The sequence below is a fragment of the Mobula birostris genome, chromosome 3 (assembly GCF_030028105.1).
Source record: "Mobula birostris isolate sMobBir1 chromosome 3, sMobBir1.hap1, whole genome shotgun sequence".
NCBI lineage: Eukaryota > Metazoa > Chordata > Chondrichthyes > Myliobatiformes > Myliobatidae > Mobula > Mobula birostris.
The window spans coordinates 193,780,771-193,801,109 of NC_092372.1; positions in this window are offsets into that span (position 1 = coordinate 193,780,771).

Consider the following 20,339-nt stretch of genomic DNA (forward strand, 5'->3'; position numbering starts at 1 on the left):
AGTTATCCAAGGCTGGCTCTCCCCAACCTTACTGACCTTGCTTTTGATTGGAATATACTTTCATTGAACACCATGAAAAATCTCCAAAATGCCTATCACGAGAGGGCACAGTTTTAAGTGGCTATCACAGGAGGACACAGTTTTAAATGGCTATCACGAGAGGGCACAGTTTTAAGGTGCTTGGAAGTAGGTGCAAAGGAGATGTCAGGAGTAAGTTTTTTTTTTACGCAGAGAGTGGTGAGTGCATGGAATGGGCTGCCAGCGATGGTGGTAGAGGCAGATACGATAGGGTCTTTTAAAAGACTCCTGGATAGGTACATGGAGCTTAGAAAAATAGAGGGTTAAGGGTAACCCTAGGTAATTTCTAAAGTAAGTACATGTTCAGCACAGCTTTGTCGGCCGAGGGGCCTGTATTGTGCTGTAGGTTTTCTATGTTTCTCCCACGGTAGCTGAGCTCGCCCACCATACAGCCTGTGCTCCCAGTCTATGCTGGCCATCTCCTTCCTCATCCCATTGTAGTCTCCCAGGCAAAATACACTGCTTTTACATTGAACTATTGCACCCTCCGTTTGTATGAGAAATTCAATCATAATGTGATCACTGTTTCCAAGAGGATCCCTAACTACAAGATCACTACTATTACCTGTCTCATTGCACAGGACCAGATCTAAGATAGCAATTTCCCTTGTAGGTTCACTAATAACACTGTTCAAGAAAACTCTCATGGATTCATTCCGTGAAGTCCTCCTCAAGATTGCCTCAACCGGCTTGACTCACCCATTCTACGTGCATGATAAAATCTCCCAAGACAACTGCTGTTCCATTCCTACATGCACAGGTAGTTTTTGTTTGGTAACCCATGTCTGTTACCATAAGATATGGGAGCAGAATTGGGCCACTTGGCATATCAAGTCAGCTCCATCATTTTATCATGGCTGATCCAATTTTCCTCTCAGTCCTGGTCTCCTGCCTTCTCCCCGTACCCCTTCATGCCCTGACCAGTCAAGAATCTATCAACCTCTGCCTTAAATATACATAAAGACTTGGCTTCCATAGCTGCCTGTGGCAAAGAAATCCACAGCTTCACCACTCTCTGGCTAAAGAAATACGTCCTCATCTCTGTTCTAAAAGGATGCCCCTTGTTACAGTTCCATCAAGGCTACACAGACATTTGAAACTATTAAAAACCAATATATCTGTTCTTAGCAAAGTTGAGAGTAATAAAGAATGTTTTTCACAGGTTTGGATTGGAAAATAAGATTTAATTATTTTTCTGACCATCTGGAAGAGCTTGGTCCCAAATTGTGACAAACCTAATTGTTTCCTTCACCCCCTGTGCTTTAGAACAACTATTTAATATTTTAATTTACTACGGTTATATGTAATGGACATTGACAATAATAGGATCATATTGGAAAGTAAAGGTACAGTGGAGAGAGACTGGAGTAACCAACAGGTTTTAAGTGTTAGCTTCTCAATAAAGAGAAAGGTGCAAAAAATCCAATTATTTATTATGAATATAGTAGGAGGTCTTTAGTGCTGATGATCTGCAGCATTATAATAGGTCCCACTGAAGCACCACTATCAAACAACTGGGCTCTGCTTTAATGCCATTGATAATTAAAGCAATCTTTAGCCACCAGCTTAAAGTTGTATTTTATGCATTGAAACACATTTAGCTGCAGGTATCCTTTGTCAAGCGGATTTAGCTTCTGCTGTGGGAGCTTGCACCGGAAATGATCTGAGACCACTGCTACTGAGTACAGAACAGTCGTGAGCTGGACCGTAATCCTGATCATAAAGCCTCATTGATCCAGATGCCAGTTGGGTTTGATTGGTCTTTGAGTGCTGAACTAATGTTAAAGGATATTCTTGTTAAATTTTGCTGGATTTTATTTTTCACTTTCATCCTAAATATGATTTAAGTGCTACCATGCTTAAATTAATCAGTTTATATTCATTCAGACAATGCAGTGTAACTGGTCGGTAGCTAAACGTAGCATCCCAGGTGAATATTCCATTCCTTGCATCAGTCCAACGTCCCAGCTGGCAGTCTCTCCTGTACACTCCCTGAAGTCCTTAACCCTCCTCTTTTCGAATATTTATCAAAATTTCACTGATGCCAATCACTCCGAGCTGTTTATGCACAATTTTTTGGCACAAATAAATTTCTCCTAATATCTCTTTCTAAAAAAAAACCTGGACAACCATATACATTACTAAACCCCTTCACCATTGACTGTGAAGGCAGGGAAAATTATGTTTCCCTCATCTCTCTTGATAAAGATTTCTATATTTTAAAATCCTCTTTTTAATCTCATTGCTTGATTGCTTCAGCTGAAAATCGTCCTAGTCTGTTTAATCTCTGCTGATGATTATAGTTTACCCATGTGCTGCCTCACCCGCTGTGTATCTTCAGCAGTTTCTGGTTTTATTTCAGGTTACCAGGATTCACAATGGCATTTCTCCTCATTCCTGGCATTGTCCTATTAAAACTGGATTGCATGTTTTCAATGCTTTTAAGACTTACCCTGTAATGGGGTGCACAGTGGGGAGAGTACTCTAGTAGTGGCCTTAGCTTTTGCCATGCATTGATTAACTGCACCCATTTAATCGGATTCTCTGTGCCCTATTTAAAAAAAATGTTGTTGGCAGAATCACAGAGATCTTACAGCAGAGAGGGTTACCCATTGGCCCAGTGTCCTATTCAACCCTTGGTGAGAACAATGCAGCCAATCCCTCTCACATAGCACTGCATCTATTTTTGTCTTAAATTATATGTATTTTGTTCCATTTTGAACATTACATTTGAATCTGTTTCCAGTATTCCTTCTGGCAGTGCATTTAACCTCGTTTTGATCTAACTCCAATTTTAAGGAACTTGAACCCCTAAATCTCTCTATTCATCACCCCTTTGCATTTGCATTTTCTCCCAAACTATTAATAATTAAAAATTAGGGAGCCCTACCATCGGTAAACTGAAATGTGAATCAATTAACTTCACTTGGGGTTCAGAAGGTCATCTTTTTTAGGCAGAACTGGAGATGAAAGTAAAGAATCTATGCCTATTAGAGCTCCTAAAATGATCAGAGTTTAGGGGCATAAGATCCCATTTTATTTGCTCTAAAGTGAAACTAGATTTTTTACTCAACTGCTGACCTTTATAATCCACTAAGGGCAAACATTTTTTTTTGCTGTCGGTCTATGGAATGCAGATGATACTGATAAAAACATCCTCAACTATCTTTTATTTCATCTGTGGGACAGCTCGTTCGCAGCTACATTACGGAGTTAACTGGGCTGTGTTTATCTTCGCCACATCCTGTGCCTGGGTAAATGTCAGGCACTCTGCCCACATTTATTCTCACAACATTTTGTCCTAGTTCTTTGGTACATCTGAGTGAGAGTTTTGGTCATTTCAGAGGCAGTCCAGAGTCCAATTCAGAAGGCACATGCGGACCAGGCTCAGTATGGATGGCAGATCTCCTGAGACATATCAAGTAACATAATGGTCACCATTACTAAGGCTTCACTTCAGATTATTTAACTGTGTCTAAATTCCCCAGGGCATGATGTGGTTTGAACCTGTACCTGCTGATCATTAGTCTAAGCTGCAGTGTTATTTGTTGAGTAACATAATTATTTTCTCATTAATTTAATTGAAATAACAAAAATTAGAAACAATCCATACTTAAGATATGAGGTAATGTCCCCCTGGAAGTAGTTTCTCATCTTAATTCACATACTAGAACAGAATAATTGGGCTTTGAATGTCTGTTTGCCTAAGAAATAGCATTTCTGTCAGTTTTGTTTTTGCCAAAAATACCAGGTGTGGATATATATTTTAATTTGTGAAACATTGCTTCCAGTAACAACAATGCAAAATTGTCACACTTACTGAAGATAGTCATTAACATTTAATCTACACAAACACACATACAGTCAACCAACAGTGACTGATCACACAGTTGCCCAGCCTGTCACAGCTTATATAAAAAAAAGCTAGTCCAACACTGACCACTAGTAGTCACATCAACATTGATCTGGGATGCACATTGACTTGGAACCACATGTGCTACAAATACTGTTACCTCAACACTGTCTGGAAGAAGAACTACATTGTCATCTATAGAAGGCTGCTGTATAATCTTGCCATGTACATTCTCATCCAAATCAACAGGAGACACAACTCTGATCCCCGTAGCTCACCACTTGCTATAGACTTCCAATCTGAAAAAAAAACAATCCTACACTATCAAACCATTCTTTCATCCAATTGGCTGGCTCGCCCTGAATCCCATGTGATCTAACCTTCCAGAACAGTCTACCATGGGGGGAGAGAGGGATAGGGAAGTGGGAGGGGGAGGGAATAGGCCCTTAAATTAATGCTAATCCCTCTTCATTTTGATACCCTAAAACATTTTGAACATGTACCCTATTTTTGCCTCTCATAATTTTTGGTTCTTTCCACTTAGATTAGGGGAGATAAATACGAGTGGACATGGCTTTAGGGTGAAAAGGGAAAGGTTTAGGGGGACTTCTTCACTTAGAGAGTGGTGGGAGGGTGGAACGAGCTGCCATCTGACATGGTAAGTGCGGGCTCACTCTTAAGTTTTAAGAATAAATTGGATAGGTACATGGATGGGAGAGGTCTGGAGGGTTATGGACTGGATGCAGGTGAATGAGACTAGCAGAATAATGTTTCGGCACAAACCAGAAGGGCCGAATGGCCTGTTTTCTGTGCTGTAGTGTTCTATGGTTCTATAGTCATATGTACTTCCAACAGGTCATTGTTCAGTCTCATTTGCTCCAGGAAAAGTGAGTCCACCCTCTCCAAGGTCTCCCTGTAAGTAAAGTCCTCCAGTCCAGGGAAATTCCTGATGAATCACCTTCATATCCTTCCATAATGCAACGATTACAAATGCATCTGGTACTCCAAGGGCAGTCTAATCAGAGTTTGGTTGCAACTTCTATACCCTGACTTATGAACACAAACATGCTATATGCATTCTAAATGCAGGTTTGTACAATTTTATTCACCTTAACTTGTGTGTTCTCAGCTGATCTCAATTCTTCGTCACAAAACAATTGCCCTTCCCAATCTTCACTGCTCTACCTACGTGCCTTTAACAGTCCAGTTCTGGGACTTATTTCCACATTCCCACATGAAATAGGGTTAACACTACCTTTCCATTTCTGGGTTTCAATGAGCTAGCTGTGTTTGAGCAGCCAGTCATATACCTTTCTGTGGCATGTACGGCCACCACTTGTCTACTAATCCGTCAGGGGAATTCTCTGCCATACACCAAAATGGATGGTCACCTCGCATTGCAATGAACTGAACCATGGCCTGAAGAAAATTGCACTGTAGATTGTTTCAGAACTGGTCATCAATACATCTCAGAACAGCAAACTGAAAAGTGAAGTGTAAAATACAACCCAACAATTCAAGAACAAAATTACAGTTTGATTTTCTACATGTTCAAGGCATGTTGAGAGTAAAGATTTTGAAACTGTACACTTGACAACACAATGTTCCTGTTTGGCTGAGCAAGATTTTCCAGCAGTATTTGTATAAGCTAAAACTGCTCAACATAAAAACAATCACAGAACTATCTTGGTGTCGTTTGTATCCAAACTCTTTGGCATGATTTTTTGTACTGGTTTAATATTTACTGTGTGGAGAGGCAGCCTATGCCCCTAAATCAAATTAATCACTGGGCCGTTTTACTGCTAATTGTGCTTATTTGTAGCCCTTCAAAGAAACATTGAAGATCTGATTACTCACAGGTGGGAGTCTAGTCAGAGTAAACATGATTATATTTTGTGATAAATCCCTTTCATTTTCAGTGATAAACTGCACCTGGTTACAGCTCTCAGATATATCAAAGAAATGGGCGAACAACTATATTCATGGAAAACTTTACTATTATGATTATAAAACAACTTGAAACTTAAGTCATAACTACACTTGCAACTTATTAAGAAGTTGATTACAGAGGCTGCCCATTCAACTCAATTAGCCTGTTGCACTGTTTATGCTTCACAAACTGTTCACAGCTCCCATCATGTTGTCAGCAAGTACTCCTCCCAGTGTAAGAGGAACAGGTTGTGGAAAGGCAGTTTTTGGGTAGAACCCATTGTTTAGCAGAAGTTCCCAGGTATCCCTTAGGTTTAATAGGCCGAACTGCCCCCCGTCTCTATGGAGATTTAGGAAATGATGTTAAACTTATGAAAGAGGAAAGTGAAAATATAATACAAGGTTTGCCATTTATTCAGATCTAACTATTAAACTCTAAGGGTCTCGACTCAAGATGGGCTGGATGACCTCGACCTGACCTCGGATGTGGGGGAGGGACAGCATCACCGAGCCTGGTATCAGGTGGGACCCAAAAAGCAGAGTATTGTTCCCAAAATTAAAGAGAACCGCTGCTCGCCATCTGTGCTCTAGTAAGTGCCCCATAGAATGAAGATTCTCTCCACCTGTGAAAACCCTCTTCTAGTTTCAGCACCTCTCTTAATTATACTGAAGCAACCAGGTTCTTATCACCCCTGTGTAAATAAGAGGGAAGATCTGCAGAATCTCACACCAAAATGAAGAACTAAAGATGTATGTTGAAGAATTAAAGGATGTAAAATAGAAAGGCTGAGTTTTCTTTGTTTACCTCTCAAATGCACATACGTCAAACAAATGAGATGAAGGAGCTGGGTAATAGTACACTTGGTTAGACTGCAGCACTGTTATCTTAGGTCTGAAACTGGTTAACATTGCGCTTTCAAGCCATCACTTCCACCTACCCTTTGAATCCATGTCAGGTTTATGATCTGTTAAGTAAAGCTGTAGCCTTTCCATATAAGTGGACAACTGGAATCCATCTCCCAGTATACTACACAAAAGCCGTGCAAAATTCTGCACTAATCAATAACGTTTTGCAGCCATAGGCCTTGTAATAAATGCACTCATTTAGGTGTTTTCTTCTTTGCAGATGACAGCATCTTCCTATCAAAAACTAAATGATTAATAGGTCAATCTTCAGACCTTTGTCATCTGATTTGCTGCCCCAGTAAAAGATTCAAAACATTAAAATGGATTTTTTCTTAATTTTTGTCCCAGAAAATTGATGGAAACAAAAAGATGAACTACAAAAATTTGAATTGAGTACAAGAGAGGGAAAAGTGGAAAGAAAAAATGAAGAGAGACCACACACATGAAACCCTTGTTTCTATTTATATTTCAATGACTTGGGTCAAATATTACACTGATAAAGCAATATGAATTATTGACACCAGGCAATGTTTGATTTTCTTGTACAGTCCAGGTTATAAAGTGCATCCAAATGAATTTTCTTGTAGAACAATTATTTAGTAATTTTTAGAAAAATGTCAAATGTCTTAGTGTTCAGACTTGTGCAGTATATTCTAAAATGCACCCATCCATATTAGAAAGATGAATTTTAGTTTGGAATTAAGTATCATATCATCGCAGTGTCTCCTCGATCTATTTGTTCTGTTCTGCTGCAAAAAAAAATTCTCTCAGAATATTAAACGTATTAAAATATTCATCAACAAGATTTTCACTTACTTTTTTAAAATAAATATAGAGTTTTTAAAGCAATATTAATGGGGCACAGTATTTTCCCTTTCACGGATTATCCGTTACACACTAAGAATAGAAGTAGGCCATTTGGCCTCTAAAACCTGTCACCCTTCAGTATGCAGAATTCCTGTTGTTTGTGTCACCCTTCAGTATGATATGGCTGATCAGCCCCAGGTCTCACAATGCAGAAGGAAGTCACCTGGTCCATTGAACCCTAGCTGGCTCCCAGAAGAATTTTTTCTACTAGTCCCATTCCTCCTCTCTCTTTATTTCCTCATATCCCTGCAATTTACTCTTTCTCACAGATGTCCATCAACAAGCAACACGCAGGCCCTTTTTCTCCCCCCAGACAATAACCATTCACAGAAAGGCCAGTGTTTCAAATACATACTTAGATATGTGGGCACACGTCCTAGAGGTCAGTCTCAAAAGACTATAAAATGTAAAATAATTGATCTAAAAGTATGAATCAAAAATATAACACACACTCTATAAAGAGTGAGTGGTTAAAATTTATTAACAGAATATTATCTCTAAAGTATAGAAATGCAAAGTTATTAACAACTGAGGTCATCTATTAATAAAATAAACCAATATATGGTCACAAAAGAAGCTCTGTTGAAGGATTATTACAGCAGGTTCCTGCAGAGAAACAGGATAAGGTACAGAACCATAAAGGAAGTAATACAGCATTGCCAAATCTTTCATAAACTCGCCAAACAAGCTTCAAGAGGTTTTCTGAAACGTGTGGGGTTCCTGGCCTGTAAAGAAGGAGAACAAATCAGAGTAAGCTCCATGGCGAAACAAACAATTTACTGCAACTTTAAAAGCAGAAAATGCTGAAAACTCTCAGCATGACGAGCAGCATCCGTGTGAAAAGATTTTAAGATCATAGATCGGAGATGCTTCATCACAAGTGGGAAAAGATAAATAACTTAGTTGTTTGGGAAAGGACAGGTAGAACAAAAAAAAACTTCTGATAGGGTAAACATATTAAAATGGCAGCTTTAAAATGTTGCCTGAACTTGTGAGCGTTTTCTGCTATTATTGCAGATTTTCAGCATCTGCAGATTTTATTTTGGAATCGACTTACTGCTGTTCAAGACAAAAATAAAGAGATGGTAAAACTTGAAATGGGATTGTGGTCATTTGTAGGCTTTGAATGCGTTTGTTTGAGTTTAAATAGTCTGTCAGGGCAGCTGGTGCTTTCAGAGTGAGTAATCAAATTTAAATTATAATAGCAATGAACCTTTGAAAATTATTACATAAATCACTGAGTTTAAGCTTGCAGTGTTGGCGTAATATAGATGGGCGTGTTAGAGAAAACCACAAGAGAAATGAAAATGAATCCAGTGCTAGATATTATAAAAATGCTAAGGGAAATAGAACTTGTTATCATTGCAGAAAAAAATGAGGAAACATTATTTTTCACGCAAGATCACAAGGAGGATAGATGAACGGGTTATTTAATTTGAATTATGAATGCAGAAGTTAACTATGCAGATATAAAATGAACCAGTTTTGAGCAGAATCTTGATTATGGCTACACCAGTATCTTTAGCAATGGCTGAGACACAAGAGACTGCAGATGTCTGAATCGGGAGCAAAAAAACAAACCTGGACGAACTGAATGGGACAAGCAGCATCTGTGGAGGCAGAAGAGGTTCCACAGATTTTGCTCGACACGTTCAGTTCCTGCAGTAGGTTGCTTTGGTAACCAGCAGCTATTTATATGCGGCCAAGAAAACAAATTGGAGAAAAGGAGCTCATGGTATTAAGTTTTAATAATAATAAAAATAAGTCATCAAAGTGAATTAATATCCAGAACCCGTCTTCTGCCCAAAACCCCAGACCTTCCTCTATATCCAGTAACCCACATGTTTTTTCCCATTTGATTGAAGGAGTGCATCTCACTCACACTTATTGTCTATCCCCAGTTGCCACTGAACTAAAGCACTAATTGAAGGGGTAACCACACTGGTAAGTTTAGAGCAGAGACAGCCCAGATATATCACACAAACCAGCCTTCCCACCACTGACACCGCCTACACTGCTCCATGCCTTGAGAAAGCAGGCGATACAATCAAAGAAACAAACAATCTGCTGGAAGAATGCAATAAGTTATGCAAAATCTGTGGTAGGAAAGGAATTGTCGACATTTTGGGTCAGACTCCTGCACCAGGACGGAGAGTGAAGGTCATCACATAAACCATTGAGTTTATGCTGGCAGTAATGGTTATCTCACCTCACTGGCTGGGAGTGGAGATCTCTCCTCTCCGCTCTCATTCTTGTCACAGGGTTTCGATACAAAATGTCGGCAATTAATTTCCTCCCACAGATGCTCAGTTCCCCTAGCAAATTGTTGCTCCAAATTCCAGCATCTGCAGTCTCTTTTCCTACAAAAGGAAAGACTCAATAAGCCCATAAGATATAGGAGCAGAATTAGGCCATTTGGCCCATCAAGTCTGCTCCACCATTCAATCATGGCTGATCCTTTTATTTTCCTCGCTTCAGTCCCACTCCGAGCTTCTCCCCGTAACCTTTGATGCTGTGGCCAATCTATCAATCTCCACTTTAAATCCACCCAATGACCCAGCCTCCACAGCTGCCTGTGGTAACAAATTCTTCCACATCTCTGTTTTAAATGGATGCCCCTCTATCCTGAGGCTGTGCCCTCTTGTCCTAGATTTCCCCTCCATGGGAAACATCCTGTCTAGGCCTTTCAACATTCTTAAGGTTTCAATGAGATCCCCTCTCATCCTTCTAAATTCCAGGAAGTACAGGCCCAGAGCTATCAAATATTCCTCGTATGATAACCCTTTCATTCCTGGAATCATCCTTGTGAACCTCCACTAAACCCTCTCCAATGCCAGCACATCTTTTCTAAGATGAGGAGCACAAAACTGTTCACAATACTCAAGGTGAGGCCTCACCACTGCCTTATAAAGCTTCAGCATCACGTCCCTGCTCTCGTATTCTAGACCTCTTAAAATAAATGCTAACATTGTATTTGCCTTCCTCACCACCAACTATACCTGCAAGATAACCTTTAAGGTATTCTGCACAAGGACTCCCAAGTTCCCTTGCATCTCAGATTTTTGGATTTTCCTTCCCAGTTAGAAAATAGTCTGCATATTTCTACTACCAAAGTGCATGACCATGCATTTTCCAGCATTGTACAGGTGCACATTCCTTTATCCGAAATTCTGAAATCCAAAAAGCTCCGAAAACCGAAGCTTTTTCTTGCCAACAGCTGACGTCACTCAGGTGTGACGTGGCAGCACTAGCAGAGGCTGCCAGACGTCAGTTGTGGCTCAGCGCTCGTACTGGTTACACGTGCATTTGCTGTTCACTGATATTTTGTGTTCACTGTTGACTTTGTGTTTAATTTCACTGTGAAAATGTTGAAAAGAGCTGCAGATACCCCTATGGGTAACAATGAGAAAAAGAGAAGGAATCTTCGCTATCAATAATGCAGAAAGTGGAGTTATTGCAGAAGCTTGATCGTGGTGTGTTTGTGCGTCGTCTTACTGAAGAAAATAGTGTCGGAACTACCACTGTATATAATAAACAGAAAGACAAGTTACTGAAGTTTTATAGTGACAGTGACGTTCTACATTTATTCCAATAAGTCATTTACCATGTGTTTGATTTGGTTCATTTGAAGCTGTATATTTTTATGCTTTATTGAATGTTTTTGTTGGAAATAAAATTTCTTCTTGTCATTATACTCTAAACAATACAGTATAACAATGATTTATATAGCATTTACATTGTATTAGGTATTATAAGTAACCTAGAGATGATTTAAAGTATACAGGAGGATGTGCATAGGTTTGGTGCGCCGCCGGGTCCTAAAGTCCACTGCACTGAGACAAGTTAAATAAGGGACTTGAGCATACATGTTTTTTGGTATCGGGGGGGGGGGGGTTCTGAAATCCTAAAAATTCTGAATTCCAAAATGCAACTGGCCCCAAGGATTTCGGATAAGGGATTGTGGATCTGTATTTCATTTGCCACTCTCTTGCCCATTCTCCTAATCTGTCTATGTCCTTTTGCAGCCTTCCTGGTTCCTCAACACTACAAGCCCCTCCACCAATTTTCATATTATCTGCAAATCTGGCAACAAAGCCATCTGTTCCATCATCTAAATCATTGATATACAGCATAAAAAGAAGTGGTCCTAACACCAACCCTGAGGAACACCACTAGTCACAGGCAACCAACCAGAAAAGGATCCTCTTATTCCCCCTCACTTCCACCTACCAATCAGTCAATGCCCTAACCATGCCAGTAACTTCCCCATACTATCATGGGCTAACTTGGTAAGCAGCCCCATGAGTGACACCTTGTCAAGTGCCTTCTGAAAGTCCAAAGATACAACATCCACTGCATCCCCTTTATCTATCCTACATGTAATCTCCTCAGAGGAACTCCAACAGGTTTGTCATGGTTTCCCCTGAAGGAAACCATGCTAACTTTGGCGTATCTTTTCCTGTGTCACCAAATACCCCATAACATCATCCCTAACAATTGACTCCAATATCTTCCTAACCACTGATGTCAGGCTTGCTGGTCTGTAATTTCCTTTCTGCTGCCCCCCCTCCCATCTTAAAGAGTGGAGTAACATTTGCAATTTTCCAGTCCCCCAGAACAATGCCAGAGTACAATTATTCTTGAAAGACCATTAATAGTGTCTCCACAATCTCCATGGCTACCTCTCTCAGAACCTTAGGGTGCAGTTCATCTGGTCTGGGTGACTTATCTACCCTAGGTCTTTCACCTTTTTGAGCAGCTTCTTCCTTATTTTAGTAACTACACTCACTTCTCTCACACCCTTCAACACCTGGCACACTATTAGCGTCTTCCACAGTGAATACTGATCCAAAATACTCATTTAGTTTTTCTGCCATCTCCTTGTCCCCTGTTATCATTTCTCCGGCCTCATTTTCTAGCGGTCCTATATCTACTCTCATCTCTCTTAGTTGTTACATACTTGAGAATGCTTTTTCTATCCACCTCGATATTTTTTAATAGCTTGCTTTCATATTTCATCTTTTCCCTCCTAACAATTCTTCTAGTTGTTTTCTGTAGGTTTTTAAAAGCTTCCCAATTCTCCATCTTCCCACTAATTTTTGCTTTGTTGTATGCCCTGTCATTTCCTTTTAGATTAGCTTTGACTTCCTCTGTCTGCATCGGTTGTACTATTTTGCCATTTGAGTATTTCTTTGTTTTTGAAATACATCTATCTTGCACCTTCCTCATTTTTCCCAGAAACTCTCGCCATTGGTGCTCTGCTGTCATTCCTGCCAGCATCTCTTTCCGATTTACTTTGGCCAACCACTGTAATTTCCTTTACTCCGTTGAAATACCGTTACGTCAGACTTTATTTTCTCCCTATCAAAGTTCAAGTTGAACTCAGTCATATTGTGATCACTGTCTCCCAAGGGTTCCTTTACCTTATGCTCCCTAATTGCCTCCAGTTCATTAGATAATATCCAATCAGGTAAAGCTGATCCCCTAGTAGGCTCAATAACAAACTGCTCTAAAAAGCCATCTCATAGGCATTCAACTAATTCTCTCTCTTGAGATCCATTACCAACCTGATTTTCCCAATCTACCTGCATGTTAAAATCTCCCATGACTATTAAACCATTGCCCTTTTGACACACCTTTTCCACTTCCCATTGTAATCTGTAGTCCACACCCCAGCTACTGTTTAGAGGCCCCAGTATAACTGCCATGAGGGTCCTCTCACCTTCACTGTTTCTCAACTCAACCCACAAGGATTCTACATCTTCTGATCCTATGTCACATCTTTCTAATGATTTGATGCCATTCTTTTACCAGCTGAGCCGTGCCACCCCCTCTGCCTACCTTCCTGTCTCTTCCTTACAATGTGTAACTTTGGACATTCAGATTCCAACTACAACCATCCTTCAGCCATGAGTCAGTGATGGCCACAACATCATACCCAATAACCTGTCCAAGTGCAACGAGATCATCCACCTTATTTCTTACACTCTGTGCATTGAGATGTAACACTTCCAGTACTGTATTTGCTACCCTTCTGATTCTGCATCGTTAATGCACTGATACTCATTCTGCCGGCTCCAATTCTGTCCTATTATCTTCCTGCTAGTCTGATTGCACGCTATCTCTGCTTTTTTTACCATCTGTCCTATTCTAAGTCCCTTCACTCTGGTTCCCATCCCCCTGCCAAATTAGCTTAAACCCTCCCCGGCAGCTCTAACAAACCTGCCCGCGAGAAAATTGGTCCTCCTCAGGTTCAGGTGCAACCCATCACTTCTGAACAGGTCATACTTCCCCTAGAAGAGATCCCAATGATCCAAGGACTTGAAGCTCTGCCCCCTGCACCAGTTTCTCAGTCACACGTTTATCTGCCAAATCATCCTGTTTCTACCCTCACTGGCCCTGGTTATTCTCTCTCCTCCTCCTCCTGCCCTGCCCCATCAGGCAGAAGACACATAAGCTTGAGAACACACACCACCAGACTCAAGGGCAGCATTGATCCCACTATTTTCAGAATCTTGAACAGAACTGTTGATCTCTCAGTCTTTGCACTTTATTGCCTACCTGGACTGCACTTTCACTGAACACTGTATTCTGCATTGTTTTTCTTTCTCTTGTACTGTACTAGCTTGATATACTTTTGAATGGAATGATCCATCTAGGTGACATGCAACAACACCATTTCACGGTACACGTAAACTAACTACCACACATTAGCTGGATAACGTAGGGACAGCAGGGAATCAAGATTGGGCTCAAGGACAACACTGTGATTTCATTACTGAGAATCCCTTTATTTTAATCCCAAATTTAAATACCCCTGGTGCCACTATTGAATATTGTTAATTGACTTTAAATCGATAGGATGATTTTGCAACCTGATATAATCCAGTTTAACCATTAATGTTTCTCATCGTAATTTACAAGAATAGAATATTTTGTTCAACAAAACAAAACCCATCTATTGTCAAGCTGCATGGACTACATTCTCTTGTCAACTAATTTTTAGCTGATCGCTCCTATTTTTCCTCTATTTGCAGATTAAAAATCACAAACAGACAACCTATTCTCTTCAACAATGCACAAAAGAAAATTGAATACTGTAATGGAATATAGGTTTGGAATTAATAAATGGAGTATATTTCAGCGATTTATTCAAATCAACTAATTGTGAATGAAAACTTCAGGAAAATGTACTTACTTCAACATAAAGATCATTTTGTTAACTGCAAGTCATCACATGGGTTGGAAAGTGTCAAGGAGCAGACCAGGTAAATCAAGTGTAATGGGTAAACAATGTGAAGTTAACAGGCATTGATCATCTAAGTAGCTCTTCAATAATTAAAATGAAATGCTGAATTCTATACTTCTCTGGCTTGTTTTTTTTTGTACACGATTGTATTTAGTGGCATTTGATAATTAATTGGCAGGAAAATGTAAATTGCTAGAGAATAATAATATAAAAATGAAACCTGTAATTCTGCATAACCTTCAGAGACCAGTTAAATAAAAATAATCACTGTAAGTACATGTGAAACTTACAATCACTGTAATTAGTATGAAGAACAAGCTTCTGAATAAAGGGACCCATAATTAGCTGAAAAAATGTATTATCTTTTGCATAATCATTACTCAGGAAAATAAAGGCTCCTATTGTTATGTCTGCTGCTAAGCTAGAGTATTACATAATGATTTGGTTGTTTTATAGATGTACTTAAGATCTTCATACTTAAAATGATGCCACTGAACCATATTCCGATATTCAAATTACAGTCCAGTGGGACCTCGTGGACCACTAGCACAGCACAATGGTGTATCCACAGGCAACTAAACAAAGTACCATCCACTAGATGATCAAGCTCAAGTTTATTGTCACTCGGCCACGTACATGTACACCGCCAGGGGCACAACACAAATAAATTAACAAATTATAAAATATATTCCACTCACAACAAAGTAAACAGTATCACGCTTCTAGTATTTCATAGGTGATGAGACCTGGGTGGTGAAAATAGTCTCACCCCCTGGGGGAAGAAGCTGCTTCCCACCCTAACAGTCCTTATGTTAATGCGACAGTATCTCCCATCTGAGGGTAGAGGGCCAAAGAGATTGTCGGACAGATGGGAGGAACCCTTGACAACGTTAAGAGCCCTGCATATGCAGTGCTTATAATAAATATCTCAGATGGGTAGAGGAGAGAAAGAGAGACCCCAATGATCCTCTCAGTAAGTCCTCGCCATCCTTTGAGGGGTCTTGTGGTCCAGTGCATTACAGTTCCCACTTCCAACCAGTGATGCAGCTGATCGGGATATTCTCAATGATGCTGCTGGAAAAATTGGTTAGAATGGGGCAGGGAGCCTCACTCACCTCAATCTCCCCGGGAACTGGAGACGCTGCTGTGCTTTCTTGACTAAAGAGGTGGTGTTGAGGCACCGGGTGAGATTGTCCATTATCTGCACTCCCAGAAACTTCATGCTGCTAACTCTCTCCATGGAAGAGCTGATTATGTCTCCGTGAGGAGTGGTCATCCTGCACCTGTCACATGCTGGTGATAATAAACCTGATTCTGATTCTTATCCTGATAGCTAAATGCAAACAGGCTTTTTCCACTGGGGTTGGGTGGGACTAGAACTAGAGGCCATGGGTTAAGGGTGAAAGGTGAAATGTTTAAGGAGAATATGAGGGGTAGCTTCTTCACTCGGAGGATGGTGAGGATGTGGAAAGAGCTGGATCTAGCAATCCATGCATTAGCAGCATGAACAGCAGCGGGCTGTGCACGCAGCCCTGGGGGCGCCGGTGCCCAGCGTGATGGAGCTGGAGATGTTGCTGCCAACACGGGACAGACTGTGGCTTTCGGTCAAAAAGTCCAAAATCCAGTTACGGAGAGAGGCGTTGGGTGTCGAAACCCAACAAGGACAGTTTATCCTCCAGCATCTGAGGGTTCATCATATTAAATGCTGAGGTGAAGTCCGTAAACAGTATCCTGATGGATGAGGCACTATTTTCCAGGTAGGGCAGAGCAGAATGGAGGGCAGAAGCAATGGCATCATCAGTGGACCAATTTGAGGGATAAGCAAACTGGAAAGGGTCAAATGTAGCAGGAAGATGGGATTTAATATGATCCATAACTAGCCGCTCAAAGCATTTCATTATTATTCAGGTCAGTACCACTGGGCGATAGTCGTTAGGACAGGTTACCGTTGCCCTCTTGGGCACCGGGATTATGGTGACTGCTTTGAAGCCTGCGGGGACAGCGGTCTATTCCAGAGAGATGTTGAAGATTTCTGTTGGCACCTCTGTTAACTAGTCTGCACAGTCTATCAGCACCTGAACAGATATGCTGTCAGGCCCCTCAACTTTACGTGGGTTGGCAGCGACTAGGGTCTTTCTCACATCCGCTGCGACCAGACAGAGTGCCTGATCGTCAGGGGGAGGGGTCCCTCCTCACCGGCAGCTCATTCCCTGCATCAAACCACGCATAAAAGACATTCAGCCTATCAGGAAGAGAGGAGTCACTGATGTTAAGGCATAGCGTGGACTTGTGGTCTGTTGTGATCTGAACGCCCTGCTACATGTGCCTCATGTCTTTGGTGTCACAGAAATGGCTGTAAATTCTCTGTGAATAATCCTTATCTTGCTTTCCTGATGGAGCAGGAAAGCAAAGATCTTGCTACCTTAAGAGCTCTCTTATCCCCCGATCTGAAGGCAGTATCCCAATCTCTCATAGTCATAGTCATACTTTATTGATCCAGGGGGAAATTGGCTTTCATTAGAGTTGCACCATAAATAATTAAATAGTAATAGAATCCTAAATAGTTAAATAGTAATATGTAAATTATGCCAGGAAATAAGTCCAGGACCAGCCTATTGGCTCAGGGTGTCTGACCCTCCAAGGGAGGAGTTGTAAAGTTTGATGGCCACAGACAGGAATGACTTCCTATGACGCTCTATGTTGCATCTCGGTGGAATGAGTCTCTGGCTGAATGTACTCCTGTGCCCAACCAGTACATTATGTAACACACATAAAAGTTGCTGGTGAACACAGCAGGCCAGGCAGCATCTCTAGGAAGAGGTACAGTCGATGTTTCAGGCCAAGACCCTTCGTCAGGACTAACTGAAAGAAGAGCTAGTAAGAGATTTGAAAGTGGGAGGGGGAGGGGGAGATCCAAAATGATAGGAGAAGACAGGAGGGGGAAGGGATGGAGCCAAGAGCTGGACAGGTGATTGGCAAAGGGGATATAAGAGGATCATGGGACAGGAGGCCCAGGGAGAAAGACAAGGTGGGGGAGAACCCAGAGGATGGGCAAGGGGTATAGTCAGAGGGACAGAGGGAGAAAAAGGAGAGTGAGAGAAAGAATGTGTGTATAAAAATAAATAACGGATGGGGTACGAGGGGGAGGCGGGCCATTAAAAGAAGTTAGAGAAGTCGATGTTCATGCCATCAGGTTGGAGGCTACCCAGACAGAATATAAGGTATTGTTCCTCCAACCTGAGTGTGGCTTCATCTTTACAGTAGAGGAGGCCATGGATAGACATGTCAGAATGGGAATGGGATGTGGAATTAAAGTGTGTGGCCACTGGGAGATCCTGCTTTCTCTGGCTGACAGAGCGTAGGTGTTCAGCAAAACGATCTCCCAGTCTGCGTCAGGTCTCGCCAATATATAGAAGGCCACATCGGGAGCACCGGACACAGTATATCACCCCAGCTGACTCACAGGTGAAGTGTCGCCTCACCTAGAAGGACTGTCTGGGGCCCTGAATGGTGGTAAGGGAGGAAGTGTAAGGGCATGTGTAGCACTTGTTCCGCTTACAAGGATAAGTGCCAGGAGGGAGATCAGTGTGGAGGGATGGGGGAGACGAATGGACAAGGGAGTCGCGTAGGGAACGATCCCTGCGGAAAGCAGAGAGAGGTGGGGAGGGAAAGATGTGCTTAGTGGTGGGATCCCGTTGGAGGTGGCGGAAGTTACGGAGAATAATATGTTGGACCCGGAGGCTGGTGGGGTGGTAGGTGAGGACCAGGGGAACCCTATTCCTAGTGGGGTGGCGGGAGGATGGAGTGAGAGCAGATGTGCGTGAAATGGAGGAGATGCGAACTAGGCACAGGAGTTGCTGTAGATAAGGTGACTCTGACAGGAAATGATAAATTAGTGGTGGTGGGGGAGGTATAGGGGGTGGGTTAGTAGGTTAATGTAGATTAAATTAGCTATAGCTTTATTTGTCACATATATACTGAAATGTACAGTGAAATCTGTTGTTAGTGTCAATGACCAACACAGTCCAAAGATGAGTGGGAGGCATCCTGCAATACTTGCCATACTTCTAGCACTGACATGCCATACTTCTAGCATGCTCATAACTTACTAACCCCTAGGTCTTTGCAACGCAGGAGGGAACTGTAGTACTTGGAGAAATCCCATGCGGTTATGGGGAGAACACACAAACCCCTAACAGACAGTGATGCCAACAACAACTCCTGACAGACGACTCCCTATTGAACCCCAATCGCTGGTGATATACAGCGTTACACTAGCCAATATTCTACCATGCTGCCTGGTTTAACACGTACTCCTCTTGCAGGACTTGCTGTAAGTGCTACATAAATAACTTTTACACCATGCACATTTAAACAGACACAGGACCATGTAACAGACAAATGCACAAAATTCTCGTACTCCCATCGCTGAATCCATGCTCTACCTGATTGCTCTCTTTGCTTCAGGGGTCCCAGAGACTGAAGTGACCACTTGACATCTTTCTGAAGTGGTGGCAGACCAATCATTTTCCATGACTCATTAAAGACTTTTAAAAAAAGACAGCTTTGTTTTCAATAATAAGTGAAGCTAGAAAAGTCTTTGCAGCAGTTTGGTTACTAAAAAGTTGCCACCACTTATTTTTTTTAAAATTAAGCACTTAGAAACTAATAATTTATTAGTAGGTATCCTGCACAAGTTCATACACATTTGCTAGCCAGGCTCTTATTTTTTGCTCTGTGTCTTGCTGAAAAAGCAGAAGTTTACAATGGGCTCAAATTACAGAAAAAAGAGTGCTGCATCTCCAGAATACAAATGGCCAAGTCATTTTACGTGGAGCACCTGCACCTACTCTTCAGGCACTTAGAAAGTGCCAATGGTAAATTATGTAGTGGATGGGAGACTTGGACAGCATCCTCTTTCCAGACACCACCATCAGAGAGTCCAGTTCCATCCCCACAACATCACTGGCCTTACGAGTGAGTTTGTTGATTCTGTTGGTGTCTGCTACCCTCAGCCTGCTGCCCCAGCACACAACAGCAAACATGATAGCACTGGCCACCACCGACTCATAAAACATCCTCAGCATCGTCCGGCAGATGTTAAAGGACCTCAGTCTCCTCAGGAAATAGAAACAGCTCTGACCCTTTTTGTAGACAGCCTCAGTGGTCTTTGACCAGTCCAGTTTATTGTCAATTCGTATCCCCAGGTATTTGTAATCCTCCACCATGTCCACACTGACCCCCTGGATGGAAACAGGGGTCACCGGTACCTTAGCCCTCCTCAGATCTACCACCAGCTCCTTAGTCTTTTTCACATTAAGCTGCAGATAATTCTGCTCACACCATGTGACAAAGTTTCCTACTGTAGCTCTGTACTCAACCTCATCTCCCTTGCTGATGCATCCAACTATGGGAGAGTCATCTGAAAGCTTCTGAAGATGACAAGACTCTGTGCAG